Source organism: Cervus canadensis, chromosome 3 (assembly GCF_019320065.1).
Source record: "Cervus canadensis isolate Bull #8, Minnesota chromosome 3, ASM1932006v1, whole genome shotgun sequence".
Classification (NCBI taxonomy): Eukaryota; Metazoa; Chordata; class Mammalia; order Artiodactyla; family Cervidae; genus Cervus; species Cervus canadensis.
In genome coordinates this window covers 25,706,023-25,721,087 of record NC_057388.1, presented here as the reverse complement: position 1 = coordinate 25,721,087, position 15,065 = coordinate 25,706,023, and the positions used below count along the sequence as shown (strand labels likewise).

General features: G+C 37.3%; 1 protein-coding gene and 1 long non-coding RNA gene across 3 annotated transcripts in view; one reads left to right on the top strand and one right to left on the bottom strand.

The window, feature by feature from the left end:
* LOC122438181 overlaps nt 1-9,115 on the top strand; it is a 179,500-nt gene extending 170,385 nt beyond the window's left edge. For both annotated transcript variants that reach the window (XR_006268473.1, XR_006268472.1), the window contains exons 3-4: nt 7,308-7,376; nt 8,784-9,115. This is a non-coding gene — a long non-coding RNA (uncharacterized LOC122438181). The remainder of the gene's footprint in view (nt 1-7,307; nt 7,377-8,783) is intronic.
* The window catches only part of HDAC9 (histone deacetylase 9), a 980,387-nt gene that overhangs the window by 17,110 nt on the left and 948,212 nt on the right, over nt 1-15,065 (bottom strand). The gene's annotated exons all lie outside the window — the stretch shown is intronic.

Genomic DNA, 15,065 nt, shown 5'->3' with positions numbered 1-15,065 from the left:
GCAGGCAGACGCTTTAACCTCTGAGCCACCAGGGAAGCCCTTCCTTATCTTACTGCTTCACAAAGGAGTGGATGTCATATCATGCGAGTGGGGGAGACCCAGTCTCCCCATCTGCCCCTCATGTCAACAGAACCTTCTGACAGTTATCTACTACTACAACTTTATTGTTCGGATCACCTAGTCTGACTGAAGCCAGGTTTTTAATTTCGACCAAATGATAGAAATTCTAAATGAATGCATTCACGAAGTAACATTTTTTGAAAGCCAGGGTTGTACCAGATGTTGAAGGACACAAAGATGCTTCCCTAACAGCAAGGAATTCATGGTCTAGTTGAGAAAGCCCTTTGAGTTAATGAATCATGACAATTCTATGTGGAAAAGGCCCGAGTGATCCTGAGATTCCTCTCAGTAATAAGAAGAATGTATACTTTTGAGGCCAGGAAGATGAGCAAAAACTTGCCAGAAAAAACAACACTTGACCAAGTATTTGAAAGACCATCAGAAGCTAGTTAAGCTCAAACAGAGGAAGATGGCGGTGGTGAGGTATTCCGAGAAGAGCAAATAGTGTACAGAAATGTGCAGAGACCCAGGTGTCTGTTTTTTACCAGGGTAACAAGTCCACTGCCAGGCACAAGCGTAATGTGGGCAGTATGGAAGACAGTGCGAGAGACTGCTGTCGTAGGCAAGGGCTAATTAAACACACAATCGCAAAGAACATGTCAGGGATCTTCGCCTTCAACTTGTGGGTGATGAGGGGCCATTTTAAACAGAAGAGACAGAGCATCAGGTTTAAATTTCTCAAAAACCCTTCTGGAGAAATTATGGACAACTGATCAGCAGATGATGAGAGTGGTGGCAGGAAAACCAATTTCGCATCTTGGCAAAAATACAGGCAGGAAATATGATGTCTAAACTAAAAATAAGGGGGCGGAACAAAAATAAAGAGATGGACTAAAGAGAGGTTTAGGAGGTGAGCAATGGAAATGTATCTATCTTGTCTTTAATAGCTTCCTAAGTCTCTCAACTTTGAAAGATAATCCTGACTTGAGAGTTCCAATCCTAGAACCTAATTTCTCTACATCACAATGTCATTATCGTGTTACCCAAGTTGGAAATGTCAAATTCCATCTGTAAGTGCTTTCACAAAATATTATTATTAGTCATTATTGTAGCACATGATATTCACAAAGCAGGTGATTCTGGAAATCATCACTTCCTTTTTCTCTGGAGTGACAAATGTGAGACCTCTCACAAATAAACAACAGGCGATTTTACAGGTTAAATTATATATAATAGAAAACTAGTGTTATTGAGCTCCCAGTATGTGCCAAGGACTGTGCTAGGTATTGTCACATGTATAATTTAGTTTAATCCTCATGACAATTAAATATGCAATGTTAGATAATTTTTTGTCTGAGAACACATGGCTAACAAGCGGAGGAGGGGAAATCCTCACTCAGGACTGCCTGAGTCCAGGATGTTTCTTCCTCTGTGAGCTGCTGTCCTCCTATATTTGGTCCTGCTCTATCATCTCCCTACCACCCAAAAAAATATACAAATAGATGCAATATATGAAATCTGAAAAGAATTATGCACAAGGCAAAACAGTTTTATATATTACATCCCTTTACCAAAGAAATCATCTTTGGTAATAACAAATTACCTTTCTTCCTTAGATATGTGCCTCAGTTGATCTGCCTTTCTCTGGCTTTATGGCATGGGTGTATCACAGCTTGTGAGACAACCACGTGGAGACTAGTCATTTCTCATTACCTTTATTTCTCATAGTCTACTGCAAGTGCTGGGCTGCTTCACTGATGAAGCTCTCGTGAAGCTGGAGACAAGAGCTCAGAGAAGAGTACCCTTTTTAAAGTGATGTGTTTCCCACCACGTGGCTGAAGGCACTGTTAGGCACAGTCCTCCTGGAGCCTGTGGAGCCTACCCCAAGTTTCTGAGGCCTGTAGGGTTGTCCGTCACAGAACTGTATTGCTAGAGTTCCCGCGGTCCACATGGGTAGCTTTCTTCAAACCAGGTACCGAACTGAGAAGAGAACCAGAGGCCTGTTTCATGCAGTTACAACCAAGAGTTGCCTAGTGTCACTGGAAGGTCTTTTGACTAAGCTAATTGTGTGAAATTTTCCTCATGAGTACTTTAGGCTCTAAAGGGAACCCTAAAAGTCAGGATTTATAGATTGAGGACCCCATATTAGTCCCAGAGAAGTCATCTGGGAACAATGTCCACATTTATAAAATGATGGTGGTGGGACTGATGATAATGAAAGGTCTCTTCCTGCTCTAAATGGTTGTGATTCTTCTGATTTCATGTTACATATCACTCTTTGATATTATCAGAATAAATTTGTTACAGCAGAAAACCTCACATTTCTGTGAGCCTATGAACCCTTGAAGAGGTCAGCAAACTGTTTTAGATAATATGGCACATCAGAATAACCCAGGGTTTTAATTTTCAAGCATTGTATTTTTCCCTCAGTAAGAGACATCTTTACTCCCTAAACACAATCAGCACAGAAGGGCAATCTTAATAAAATCATTCAGCAGAAATGACAATGATCCTTCAAAGTTTAGTCTTTATGTGAGTACTGAGACAGATTTTAAATAACTGAGACCTTTTCAATAAAATTTATCGTGTATTAAATATCCTGCTAAGTTAAGATTAAACATTCAAAGCTTGGCTTTTATCCAGATGTACGAAGTTCTTCACTCAGAAATAATCCCAGATTTTAAATTCAATATAGCCTTTAGCAATGCCTATAAAAACAAGGGAAATATTCTACATTAATAATGCACTTATAGGTGACTATCTCTTTATAAAGAAGAATAATTAAAATGGAGGTATGTATAGGAAGACTGTGCAATACGTAGTCAATTCAAACCACACAATTTATGGGTTATATTTTCACGTGATGGGTAGTTTTTTGTTTGCCTCTACAGAAACATACGTGCTAGAAAAGTCCTGTCTGTTGGCATGGGAATAATAGCCCCATTAGCATGTAAGAGAAATGAAGCAAGATTTACTGCTTTTTCAGGAGCTGCTGTTCATAAAGTAGAATATTAGTAACCAGCCACCAGTGTGTTATTCTCCTAAGGAAATAAAACTGGCAAAAGAGAGAGGCTTTCCATTAAAACTGGGACACAGACAATCCGTCTTTGATCATATATTCTATCCTTATTCATTTTTCCTACTCTGTAAATCTTCCCACTGTTCAGCACTTTTTGAGGGGGTAGTTATTTGATCTCATTATTCTGCATTTGTATTTGGTAAAAGGTAAAGCAAAGAATGAATCTAAAAGGTAAAAACTAGATAAAAGAATACAGAGAGTCAAGAATTAGAGGTGGGGGACCCAGATGGAGTGTCAGTGGGTCTGACAGGAGCCATGAGAGGACGTTGGACAGGGGCTGTGTTATCAGACTTCAGCATAAACCAGACTTTTGATAATGATCAGTTTGGAAAAATAGGTACTTGTTGACACACGAAGGTCTGTGGTCTGTGTTAAAAATAACACATCCACCAGATGTTTTCCCAACCAAAGCCTTGTGAGAGTCTGAAAACCTCTTGATACCACAGCCTTACCCTTCCATCACCACTGGGAGCCTCAGACTCACTTCTCCAATATGTTCTTGCCACTTAAATGATGACCTCTTTTGTCATTACATACCATGTTACCATAGGAAAAGAGGCTGGCACTGACATAAAGTTCTTCCAACTCCTTCAACCTTAGAGATTAAACACCCGAGACTTAGAAGGGGCCTGTTTGTTATTGTTGTTCAGTTGCTAAGTCGTGTCCCACTCTTTGTGACCCCACGGTCCGCAGCACACCCGGCTTCCCTGTCCTTCACTACCTCCTGGAGTTTGCTCAGATTCATGTCCATTGAGTCAGTGACGCTATCTAACCATCTCATCTTCTGCCACCCTCTTCTCCTTTTGCCTTCAGTCTTTCCCAGCATGGGGTTTTTCCAATGTGTCACCTCTTCCCATCAGGTGGCCAAAGTATTGGAGCTTCAGCTTCAGCATCAGTCCTTTCAATGAATGTTCAGCGTTGATTTCCTTTAGAATTTACAAGGGGCTAGGTTCAGGGATTCTCCAGACCTCAGAGCTTGTTAGCACTTTTTAAATTCATTTCTGTATTCTTCCTGTCTATTCTCATTCAGTTTATCACCCACACTGCTATGACAGTCTTCATAAAACGACTTCGCTCCCGTTTCGGAATACTAAACCCTAAGCAAAGTAACTGCTCCCGCTGGCAGCTCAGGAGTTCCACACTGTGAGCTCTGTCTTTCAGGTTCAGGAAGATATATTTTTTTAGCTAAATGGACTTTTCTGGGATCCAATGCACTGTATATATGCAAAAACAGATATATTGGAAGTTGGTTTATAAATAGAGTGATCAGGTAATTCTTCATCCATGCTGGGGCAATTTTGAGGTTTAAAATGGGGCTAAAAATAAAAATTATATGTTGTAGAAATACTTATTAGTCAACAATTTATCTTTAATCTGTGGGCCTATTAAAAAAGTTCTATTCAAAAATTATTTTCACAACTATTAGTTATTTATTCTAAGAAATAAAAATAGCACAACTCATATATGCCAAAGCATACAACCAACTCTTAAAACATTATCTTAACATTAGAAAACAACAAATCGAATTATGACTTTTGGTAAATGTTTACATACATATGTTAATCAGTTCTGTGGTCATATACTTACTGATACAGTATCAGTGGTATTTTTTGTTTCAACAAGGTCTAAATGTTTTAGATTCATAAAATTGCCTGAAATTTTCTTCAAAGGAAAGTTTTGCAGTCAAAGAATGTTAAATGGTGGCATCTTTACTCTTCTTGAGAGACTGTAATATTTCTGGTAGACAGATACTGTCTCTACATGTGCAGTGCTATCTGTCAAGCTCAGAGTAGTATCTGCTAAATGTGGAATATTTTCACTTCCAGTTTCTAAAACACTGAAGCATTTCACACCAAATATCTTCATGACGACTGGCCTCTTCCTCCTTTCAGAGTACCTTTGGCAAATGTTTTATGTAAGCCAGACTTATCAAAATAGTTTTCTCCATTTGTAACTTCAAATTTTATTCACCAAATTTAGATACTGCAAAATCATTTGACTTGTCAAATTTCATTACATTACAGGACAGAAAATAAATTTATCCAGCTAAGAATAATTATATCAGTGATTCTATCAACAAATATACATCTTTGAAAACCTAGTTACAGATTTTCAAAAGCAAATCTTGTACATGATTTGAGTGCTTATTCTTTAGTAGGTTCATTGATTCTTTTGCTTTTTTAGGGATCAATTTAAATGTTTTCCTTTTGCAAACAATGTCTCCTATAATTCTTTAAAAGTTCCAAAGGTTATATCTTTGCTTCATTTCATGACTATTTCTTTTTTTTTAGTTTGTTTTTTCCCCGAGTTCTCATTAAAATTTTTTTCCCATTTATTTTTATTAGTTGGAGGTTAATTACTTTACAATATTATAGTAGTTTTTGCCATACATTGACATGAATCAGCCATGGATTTACATGTGTTCCCCATCCTGAACCCCCCTCCCCATTTCATGACTATTTCTTATCAGCTTCATTGAGGTATAGTTTTATATAGTCAATCAAATTTACCAGCTTTAAGGGCAGCTTATGATGCATTCTGGTAAATGCATGCAGTCCTATAACCACTATAGCAATTAAAGCATATAATATTCTCTTCAACCCAAAAAGTTCTTTTTGCTCTTTGGAGGTAATTTCTTACCCTTCTTCTTGGTCCCTAACAATCACTAAAATTCTACCATTGTACTTCTGCCTTTTCTAGAATTTCATAGAAATGGAACCATATACTATGTAGTCTTTAACATCTTTCACTTAACATAATATTTTTGAGAGTCTAAAGATTTCTTCATTGGAATCCCCTGGTGGCCCAGTGGTTAGGACTCCTGCTTACACTGCAGAGGGCATGGGTTTGATCCCTGGTTGGGGAACTAAGATCTCTTGCTGCTTGGCCTGCCCCCACAAAAACTTCTTTATCATCTTTGTCTTGGTTTCTTTGAATGTAAGCATATGCTCTTTCTTTTGTCTGGTTTCTTTGATGTTCCTCAGTGTGATTTTATTCATATTTATTCTGCCAGTGACTGATCAAATTTCTTGGATTTGTGGATGTGTAATTTTCAGCATATTTATGAAATGTTTTCCCATTATTTCTTCAAATATTTTCCCCAATGCTGCCTTTTGTGGGACTCCAATTATAGGTATATTAAAATGAGTCATATTGTCCCATATCCCACTAATATACTTTTTTCAGTATTTTTCTCTCTATTCTTCACTTTGGATACTTTCTGTTCTTCAACTTCACCATTTCCACCACACACCACCCCCCTGCTTTTTTTCTTTTGTCTTCTATAATGTATAATCTGCCAATAATCCTCTAGGTTGCAGAATTTTTAAATTTCAAATTAAAAAAAACTGTCTCTAAAACTTCCATGATTTTTTGCATTTTTCAGTTTTCTCTGCATTGATTGCACTTTCCTCCTTACATTGGGAGTAACATTCTCATCTTAATTTCACCATACTTTGCATTACCAAGTCAGTTTCTATTAACTGATTTGTCTTCTGGTTCTAGGTCATATTTTGCTACTTCATTGTTGGGCTGGCAATTTTCATTTGGATGCTTGATGTTAATTTGAACACTTTTGGTTGAATTTTGTTGTGTTCTTTGAAAGCACTGGGCTTTGTTTGAGCATGCAGTTAAATTACTTGAAATCAGTATGAACTTTCAGAGGATACTTGTGCTGTTAGACCAACTCCAGGGCAGGCTTTAGTATACAATTAGTTTAGCCCTGTAACTAAGATGAAATCATTTGATATCTCTACATGATGCCTTGTATATTACAAGATCTTTCTACTCTAGCTTGTGGGAATGAAAATTACTCCCAGTTCTGTTTGAACTCCTTGAATTGTTTAACCTACAGTTTTCCACTGGTTAGTTCCCCAGCCTTGTGGAGTTCCACCTCATGTATGGAAAGGTAAATAAGACAACTGTTTAAGGAAGCTTATAGATACACAGAGCTCTTTCTTTGTGTAGCAACTTCATCCCAAATATTCTGCCTCAAAAATTCCAGTCACTTCAGTTTTCCCAAACTCTGATCACTTGATCTTCAACTTAGAAAAACTGCTAGACTTACTATTTGAATTCTCTCTCCCTATGCTCCACCTGGAACTTGCCACTTATTAGTAAGTCCACACAATTGGAATAATTTTCTTTCTTTTTCCTTGTTTCCTGCTAGGATCAGAGGCCTTCACTGTCTGCTGTTCAGTGCCCCAAAACAGCCTTCCACACTGTTTCTACATTGTTGGTGGGTATGCAAATGGATGCAGCCACTATGGAAAATAGTATGAAGGTTCCTCAAAACACCAGACTGGCCATATGATCCAGCAATCCCACTCCTAGGCATACATCCTGACAAAGCTATAATTAAAGAAGAAACACGCACCCCTATGTTCATAGCAGTGCTATTCACAATAGCCAAGACATGGAAGCAACCTAAATGTTCATTGACAGACGACTGGATAAAGATGTGGTACATGTATATAACAGAATACTACTCAACCATACGAAAGAATGAAATAATGCCATCTGCCATAACATGGATGGACCTAGAGATTATAATACTAATTGAGGTTAAGTCAGAAAGAGAAAGACAAATACCATACATCACTGATATGTGGAATCTAAAATATGGCACAATTGAACTTATCTACAAAACAGAAACAGGTTCAGACATAATCAAAAAGACTTTTGGTTGTCAAGGGGGAGGGTGGTTAGAGAGCAGTGGATTGGGAGTTTGGGATTAGCAGATGCAAACTATTATATATAGAATGGATAAGCTACAAGGTCCTACTGCATAGCAGGGAACCCTATTCAATATCCTGTGATAAACCATAATGGAAAAGAATATGAAAAAAAAGTATGTATAACTGAGTCACTTTGCTGCATACAGCAGAAATGAACACTGTAGATAAACTATACATCAGTAAAGTAAATTTTTAAAAAGTATTTGTATATTTTTTCTTAGTTTCCTTTTATTTCTGATCAACAGGCAATTCCTACATATGTAGTTAGTTATTCATCTGTGGAGTTAGAGGTCCATTTATTGAATATTTTGACTAGTGAATTCTGATAAGAAAAATGTAATCAAAATTCAGAAAGCTCATTTATAATTTCTTCAATATTATTATAGAATAGTCCTCTCAAACATTTCTAAAGCATGATTGATAATGGGCAGCAAAGAGAGAAATTTTGTCCTGCTTTGCTGAAGATGTTTCTTTATCATCAATATCAGTTGTATTTTAAAAACTTTGTATTTCATTTAATTGCATTTCACCCTGTGTTTACATATAGTTAAATTTTGAGAAAAATACCATAATCTTTCACTGATAGATTATCAATACATTTTTATATTATATTTATACTTATATTATTCTTAAGCTTTTAATAAAATTTAAGGAATTTGGTACTATGTAATTAATGCAAAAATGCATTTCTGTTCTTTATGTTCTAGCAGAATGTAAATATGTGTATTAATATGAAATCAAAGATTGTATTCTCAGTGTTAGATTTTCACTGTAATTTATAACAGCACCTATATTAATGTCCTAAGTTTTATTTTTGGTAGATTTATCTCCAAAAACTTTAGTTCCATGAACTGAATGAAAAATATCCAACCATTATTAAAATGAACTAATTTTTTTTTTGCTTAAAGTATCCCAAGGACACTGCATCTTCAACCAAGATATTCTTCTAGCCACGTCAACAAATACGTATTATCTCACTCTGGAGCTTGGAAAAAAAACAACTTCAAATTGGAAACACATTAAAAAACTACATTAAAAACTAAAAGCACAGTAATTTTATCTAAATAAAAATTCATTCTTCATGAGTAATAGTTAAACACACCTTCTGCAACTGCACTTGTTAAACTGTTCCCTGTGGCCTTCAGTTCAGTTGTGACCCGATAACCGCCGCACACCAGGCCTTCCTGTCCATCACCAACTCCTGGAGTCCACCCAAACCCAAGTCCATCGAGTTGGTGATGCCATCCAACCATCTCATCCTCTGTCGTCTGCTTCTCCTCCGGCCCTCAGTCTTTCCCAGCATCAGGGTCTTTTCAAATGAGTCGGCACTTCGCATCAGGTGGCCAAAGTATTGGAGTTTCAGCTTCAGCATCAGTCCTTCCAATGAACACCCAGGACTTATCTCCTTCAGGATGGACTGGTTGGATCTCCTTGCAGTCCAAGGGACTCTCAAGAGTCTTCTCCAACACCACAGTTCAAAAGCATCAATTCTTCGGCACTCAGCTTTCTTCACAGTCCAACTCTCACATCCATACATGACCACTGGAAAAACCATAGCCTTGACTAGATGGACCTTTGTTGACAAGTAATGTCTCTGCTTTTTAATATGCTGTCTAGGTTGTTCATAACTTTCCTTCCAAGGAGTAAGTGTCTTTTAATTTCATGGCTGCAATCACAATCTGCAGTGATTTTGGAGCCCCCAAAAATAAAGTCAGCCACTGTTTCTACTGTTTCCCCATCTATTTGCCATGAAGCGATGGGACCGGATGCCATGATCTTAGTTTTCTGAATGCTGAGCTTTAAGCCAACTTTTTCACTCTCCTCTTTCATCAAGAAGCTCTTTAATTCTTCACTTTCTGCCATAAAGGTGGTGTCATCTGCATATCTGAGGTTATTGATATTTCTCCCAGCAATCTAATTCATTTTTTATTCTTTCTTTGATTGCCTGTAGCCTACTTCTTTTTAAAACATTAAAAATTAATTTTTATTTTTTGGTAGTACCATGCAGCACGTAGGATTTTAGTTCCCTAACCAGGTATCAAACCGACACCCTCTGCACTGAAAGTGTGGTCTCTTAGCCACTAGACTGCCAGGGAAGCCCCATGTTTTGTTTGTTTTAATGACTACGTTTTACTGATTCAGTAACACTGTGTCTTCAGTGTTCATGTCACTCATGGTATTACACGTCTCCATGATGAATGGTCAATACTAAACATTTTGTGCAAGTTACATGTTCCTTATCAGCTTTCTTGGGAAATAATAACAGTACTAAATTCTGGTATTTCTTGAACACATTTTATCCATACTTAACCCTTGATTCCCCACATTCACCCCAACCCTGCCTTCTGACAACTTGGTGGCTTCAAGGCATGTCCCAAGCTGTGGCTACAGCACACTTGTCTGGTGCATCAGGTGGCAGAAATGTTGAATATTTCTCCCTGCATCTCCTAAATCAGAAATCTAGGTGTCCTTTACAACTGGTGTTTTGGATGATGTCTGTTATTTTAATATCCCATTCCAGATACTACTTGCTTCATATTTTTCCTTTTTCAGAAACCAAATTGGTCCCACACCCGTTTTTTTTTTGTAAATAAAGATTCACTGAAACACAGCCATGCTCATTACACATCGGCTGTGACCTGCTACAATGTAAGAGTTAGGCAGTTCAAACACAAAGCCTTATGTAGTTACTGTCCAGCATTGTACAGAAAAGAATTTGCTGAACTCTGGTTTAAAGCAAGGAGGTATAGAGACGAATGTGCCTTATCTTGTAAAAGATCACTCTTGCATCACTTAAGAGAAACAAAAATGGAGAAAGCAAGAGTGACTGTGGGTAAACCACTTTGTAGGATCTAGAAATGGTACAGCAGAAAGGCCTGATTTGGGATGGTGGCCACTGGAATAGAAATAATTGGTTGGATAAATGAAATGTTTAAGGAGTACAGCAAGCAGGATGGGGTAATGGATTGGACATAGAACAGAAATGGAAAGAACAACATTAGGAATATAACTCTTAGATTCCTGTCTAGCAAAACTAGAAGGATACTGGGCCATCTACTTGGACTAATAAACCTGGAAGAGGCTGAGGTTTGGGGGAAAAATAGTGACAATGGCTTTGGGCATGTTGACTAGATGTGCCCTTGTGGTATCAAGGAGATGATGCTGAGCCAGAAGTTTAGGAAACATCTGGAACTCAGGTGTGAGCAGAAGATTTAAATTTTTGTAATTATTCATGTAGAGATGATGATGAAACTATGGTCTGGAAGGAAAATAACAGTAAAATGATAAGAAATATTTACTAAGTGCCTATTGATATGCCTATGAAAATGTGCTCCATATGTAATCATTTGAAAACCACCTCGTAGGATAATTTCATTCTCCTTATTTTACAATTGAAAAAACTGAACTAAAGAGGGTTAAAATAACTTATCCATATTACACGCTCAAAAAAAGGATATGGAGAGTGAAAAGCATTTAGGTGAGGAGGGTGGGCTCACTGAGCGGAGATTCTGCATTTAATGTGGCAGCTAGCGGAGTTCTGAGCAGTTCCAACAGCTCGTTTGGTTGGTTGGCTACAACATGGACCAAAAAGTGGCCCACAGGAAGTGACTGAGAAATGTCAAACCTGCCTTGGTTTAATGAAAAGGAAGGGATTCAAAGACTTTGGGAGATTGGAATGTTAAGAGTGTATTTGTCTTAAGCCAAGTCAAAAGGACATAGCAACCAGTCTAAAAGATCTCCGAATAGCCAGAGCTTAAACAATTGAAACAAAAAAATTAATAATGATGGTACTGGGTTATAACCCATATGATAAATACCTGAGATCCATTCTGATATAAATATATAATGAATAAATTAGTAAATGAAAGAGAAAAGAGAGCTTTTCATTACAGATAATTTCCAAGTAATTAATGAAGACAGAGTAAAGGAAATAGAAAATTGGCACTGGAACAGAATAATCAGTTTTGCAGGTGACAGCCACTGATGGCTGCTAAAATTAATGAGCAAAAGTTTGAGGAGAAAGAGTATGTCTGCATAATCTTAAAGTATCTTCCCGATATATTCATTAATTCTAAATGGAGATATTCTAACTTTACACCGAAGATCTCCTTAATCAAATGACCCACGTTAACCTTGCCAGTAATAAAACAAACTGACATTATGTGCTACAGATCTGGCACATTAAGAATGATATCACATCACTGCTCTGGCAATCTTACCAAAATGCATATCCTCAACCTAATTATGAAAAAACCTTAGAGAAACCCAGACTGAGAGACATTTGTCAAAACAACTGACCAGTACTCTTCAGAAGTGTCAAGGCCAAAAATGGTATAGAAGACTGAAGAACTGTTATAGATGAGAGGAGACTGAGGCGTGGCAACTAAATGCAATGTGTTTATTATCCTGGAACAGACTAAGAAAATTATTGAAAAAAACTGGTTGAATCCAAAGAAAGTCTATAGTTTAGTTAACAGTATTACATGACTGTTAATCTCTTAGTTTATGTAATAGTGCTATGGTTATGCAAGATGTTAACTTAGGGGAAGCCAGGGGAAGCTTTTAGAGAATTCTGTATTATATTTGGAACTCTTCTGTAAACTTAGTTATTTCAAAATAAACAGTTTAATAAAATCCCTTTTTAAAGTGAGCAGTAGAAATGCCACTGGTGACCATAGCAAGACTGCAAAGAGAATACAGTGGTTCCGACAGGGATTTGTAGCTGCTAAAATGGAGATAATTTGATAGAAACCTTTTTAAAGAATTTGCTCCTGGAGGGTTTGAGAGCCAAGGGATGGTAAGAAGTGAGGTTGTTGGTGTCTGATTTTAAGAGGAGAGATTTTTAAGGTGTTTAATTGTTGATGAGAATGAACAGTTCAAAGAAAGCAGTTAGGTAGCTGCATTTTATTCTAATAAAAGTTTGTTGCTGAGATTGAAGGCAAAGGTGAGCTGGATGGTTTGAGGAGAGTGAGGCTTGAAAAGGTAGTTTGAGAGAGGCGGTGAAAACTGACCTGAGAAACACAATAGGGCCACCTGAGTTTGTTGATCAGAAATGTACACGAGGTCAAATTGCTGATTCACGACAATCTTAAGCAGACCTGTTCATTTAGGTCCAATGTTAGAGACAGTTCCTTGAAGACTATATTCAGGGTTGAGATTTCCTTAGATTGGTAAGGTCAAAGGGTAAGATTTTTAAGGCAAATTAAAGGTAGATATGCAAATTTAAATATTATTGTTTTTAAGTTGGACAAAGAAGTGAAGAAAGGAAAGGGATAATGAATTAGGAAAAATTTTTAAGAAATAAGTGAAATAAAAGTACGTAAGCTTTATGCGTGTGAGTCAACAATTCTGTGGGTCTGATGTATCCTCTGGAAGAGATAGGCCTGCAGTACTGGTTTACGATTTGATTTTTTCAGGTCTACCAAGACAGTACTGACTCACTGGAAAAGACCCTGATGCTGAGAAAGATTGAGGGCAAGAGGAGAAGGGGGCAGCAGAGGATGAGATGGCTGGATGGCATCACCGACTCACTGGACATGAATCTGAGCAAGCTCCAGGAGACAGTGAAGGGCAGGGAAGCCTGGCATGTTGCAGTTCTTGGGGTCACAGAGTCGGACATGACTTAGTGACTGAACAACAACCAGACAGTAACAGACGGTCATCTGTCCTCCAGGTTCATATTATTTCCTTTTGGATTATTTATCCCTGTGAGTGTATGTCTTAAAACAAAATCCTCTTAATTTTTAGTGGAGTTTTACAGAGGAGTGAAAGAAATGAGCATTTTTAATCTATTATTATTATTACTTGAAATTAGAGACCCTCCTCCATTTTAACCCCACAAATAAGGTTTACTGTTCTCTTGTTCTTCTTTTCTGAGGACTTGCCCTAGTGACTTGTGTTCTTGTACATTTGATTTTATTCATTTATTTAAATATGTACATATGTATTTATCTGACGTCATATTTTGTTGAAGTTGATCTCTGCATACAGTTAGGGCCTAAATTAAGGATACTTTCCCTCAGAAAGGAATTGCATTTGCTTCCTCCAGAACCAAGGAGGAAGGTAAAACTTCTTTAGTATCTATCAAATTCGTATTACTGATTCTTACACACACCTTAGGCTTTTTTGTGCAGTTATAGCACTGACATCATCATTTGCCCCAGGAATGCTCTCCCTTTTTGTGTTACTTACTGCTTACTAAGCGACTGAACAACAATTGTTTGCTCCTCCCTATTAAATTTCAGCTTATGCTTTCTTTGTCCTTCATTTTCCCTTATATTCTAGCAAGCCCATTAATGGATTAAAATGGTCTGTTTTAACGTATGCAGAAGATATTACATTTTGGAACAGGTCTATTCTAGTGTCTATTCTGGGATACTTGGGAATAGGAAGTCTGGTGGAACTCTGTTCTTATCTGTGAAATGAGGTGGAACCAGGAACGTCATATACTTCAACAGAAAAAAAGTGAGTTTTGAAAGCATAACCAGACCAGGGTTCAAATGTTGGTTTTAGCACTGCTAGCTGAAAGACTTCCAACAAGCGACTTAAACTTGTTAAACCTCAATTTATTCATGAACCAGATGAGGAAACTAATTATGCACTGCAGCATTGTAGGAGAACTAGAGGTCATATGAAACCTATGTTTGTGCTTGTGTGTGTGTATAATGTATATGTAAATACCTAACAAATGGTCTTCAACAAACTTGACCTTCGAGCACACCCTATCTTAATGAATGGTATCACAGGTGTGTGTGAAGTGCATCGGGGTGCTAACAGCTGAGAAAATAATCAGAAAGCATTTCTGTCCTGAAAGAGTTTGCAGTCCAAGAAAGATACATAGTTTTATTTAGATTCTTGATTTGATTAGTTTTGCGTTAGTAGAAATGTGAGTGAAAGAAAACTCATAATTACAGATGCAATTGGAATTTAAAAAAAATTTCCAGACAAGTTAAGTCTCTAAGCAGATGGCAGGTTTTCCTTTTAATTTTGGTATATTCTAGTATTAGTGCTCCACCAAACAATAATCCAGCTCTTAACATTTCAGGAGAATGGTTAATAAGAAATTGAAAATCAACTTTCAAAAAGCCATGTGCGCAAGTCTGATCTGGCTCTGAGACAAGCAAGGATGGCGGGGTTAATAGTGAGAAAATGTCTAACGCTGCTTTTCTTCAGTGAAGGTCGGCCTGGCC